Here is a 3,058-nt window from a genome sequence, read left to right as displayed (position 1 = left end):
TTTAAAAACGGTGGGGCCTGTTTGTTCTACATTCACTTAATAAAAGACATTTCCAGCAAATATTCCAGCATTTTTCATGGTTATTTAGCCACTAGAAGGAGTTTATGGGAAAGGTTATCTCGTCTGAGTAATGATGGCTGCTCCCTCTGACATGAAAAAACACACCTATGCAAAAACATGTACGGAACATGCAGTTTAATAAAAAATCTAAATAAAACAAAATTATTAATCCTTTAATCTTTTTTAAAAAATGAATCCTTTAAGACAAATTGAGACATTCTCAGATTTAAAAAAAACTCAGACGGTGGAAAATTTCTGATTATTTGGGAAATTCTACACCTTATTTACATGAAAATATGTGAATATGTTATTTAATTATGAGCATTTCTTGTACGTATTACTTAAAAAGCTCGTTTATGTTACTGTGTAACTAATAAAATTGTCAAAATCACCTGTATCACCATAAATTGGAAATAATATTAAATGGTTGTTTTCATGAAGAGAGTTTTTACTTGTGCCTGAAATTATAATAACTTGATAATATGGATTAATTATTTTTTTTTTTTAAGAAATGTTGCTGTTTTGTGCTTCCATAAGAAACTGAGATCAAAGGGTTTGTTTCCCTTTTTTCTTTCACAAAACATCAGTCTTTTTCTGCTTCATGACTGAGATTCTAGTTATCTTTATAACAAGGCATTCAGTCCTAGTGGTCAATACCTGCCTCAAACCCAATGCAAATAGTGGACAAGACTGAGGCTCTTTATCTTTATAAAATTTAGCCCACAATTGTCCCACAAACATCCTTTTTGAAAAAAAATTGAATTATAACAAGGTTACAGATATATTGAAACATTGGGGTAACAGTCACCCTGCTATAGTTCCAGGGGTATCCAGGACACAAATAAGCACTCACCCCAAATCTCCCCCTAACTGGCCTTCAAACTGGGCCCCCTTAGCTCATAACAAGGTTACAGATAGATAGAAACATTGGGGTAACAGTCACCCTGCTATAGTTCCAGGGGTACCCAGGACACAAATAAGCACTCACCCCAAATCTCCCCCTAACTGACCTTCAGACTGGGCCCCCTTAGCTCATAACAAGGTTACAGATATATAGAAACATTGGGGTGTCACACTGCTATAGTTCCAGGGGTATCCAGGACACAAATAAGCACTCACCCCAAATCTCCCCCTAACTGGCCTTCAAACTGGGCCCCCTTAGCTCATAACAAGGTTACAGATATATAGAAACATTGGGGTGTCACCCTGCTATAGTTCCAGGGGTACCCAGGGTACAAATAAACACTCACCCCAAATCTCCCCCTAACTGACCTTCAGACTGGGCCCCCTTAGCTCATAACAAGGTTACAGATATATAGAAACATTGGGGTAACAGTCTCCCTGCTATAGTTCCAGGGGTATCCAGGACACAAATAAGCACTCACCCCAAATCTCCCCCTAACTGACCTTCAAGCTGGGCCCCCTTAGCTCATAACAAGGTTACAGATATATATAGAAACATTGGGGTAACAGTCACCCTGCTATAGTTCCGGGGTATCCAGGACACAAATAAGCACTCACCCCAAATCTCCCCCTAACTGGCCTTCAGGCTGGGCCCCCTTAGCTCATAACAAGGTTACAGATATATAGAAACATTGGGGTAACAGTCACCCTGCTATAGTTCCAGGGTATCCAGGACACAAATAAGCACTCACCCCAAATCTCCCCCTAACTGACCTTCAAGCTGGGCCCCCTTAGCTCATAACAAGGTTACAGATATATATAGAAACATTGGGGTAACAGTCACCCTGCTATAGTTCCGGGGTATCCAGGACACAAATAAGCACTCACCCCAAATCTCCCCTAACTGGCCTTCAGGCTGGGCCCCCTTAGCTCATAACAAGGTTACAGATATATAGAAACATTGGGGTGTCACCCTGCTATAGGTCCAGGGGTACCCAGGGTACAAATAAACACTCACCCCAAATCTCCCCCTAACTGGCCTTCAGACTGGGCCCCCTTAGCTCATAACAAGGTTACAGATATATAGAAACATTGGGGTGTCACCCTGCTATAGTTCCAGGGGTACCCAGGGCACAAATAAATACTCACCCCAAATCTCCCCCTAACTGGCCTTCAGACTGGGACCCCTTAGCTCATACAAGGTTACAGATATATAGAAACATTGGGGTGTCACCCTGCTATAGTTCCAGGGGTACCCAGGGCACAAATAAATACTCACCCCAAATCTCCCCCTAACTGGCCTTCAGACTGGGCCCCCTTAGCTCATAACAAGGTTACAGATATATAGAAACATTGGGGTGTCACCCTGCTATAGGTCCAGGGGTACCCAGGGTACAAATAAACACTCAACCCAAATCTCCCCCTAACTGGCCTTCAGACTGGGACCCCTTAGCTCATAACAAGGTTACAGATATATAGAAACATTGGGGTAACAGTCACCCTGCTATAGTTTCAGGGGTACCCAGGGCACAAATAAGCACTCACCCCAAATCTCCCCCTAACTGGCCTTCAGGCTGGGCCCCCTTAGCTCATAACAAGGTTACAGATAGATAGAAACATTGGGGTAACAGTCACCCTGCTATAGTTCCAGGGGTACCCAGGACACAAATAAGCACTCACCCCAAATCTCCCCCTAACTGACCTTCAGACTGGGCCCCCTTAGCTCATAACAAGGTTACAGATATATAGAAACATTGGGGTGTCACGCTGCTATAGTTCCAGGGGTATCCAGGACACAAATAAGCACTCACCCCAAATCTCCCCCTAACTGGCCTTCAAACTGGGCCCCCTTAGCTCATAACAAGGTTACAGATATATAGAAACATTGGGGTGTCACCCTGCTATAGTTCCAGGGGTATCCAGGACACAAATAAGCACTCACCCCAAATCTCCCCCTAACTGGCCTTCAGACTGGGCCCCCTTAGCTCATAACAAGGTTACAGTTATATAGAAACATTGGGGTAACAGTCACCCTGTTATAGTTCCAGGGGTACCCAGGATACAAATAAGCACTCACCCCAAATCTCCCCCTAAC

Source organism: Xenopus laevis, chromosome 9_10S, assembly GCF_017654675.1.
Source record: "Xenopus laevis strain J_2021 chromosome 9_10S, Xenopus_laevis_v10.1, whole genome shotgun sequence".
In the NCBI taxonomy this organism is placed as follows: domain Eukaryota; kingdom Metazoa; phylum Chordata; class Amphibia; order Anura; family Pipidae; genus Xenopus; species Xenopus laevis.
Note: the sequence above shows the minus strand (reverse complement) of the source record.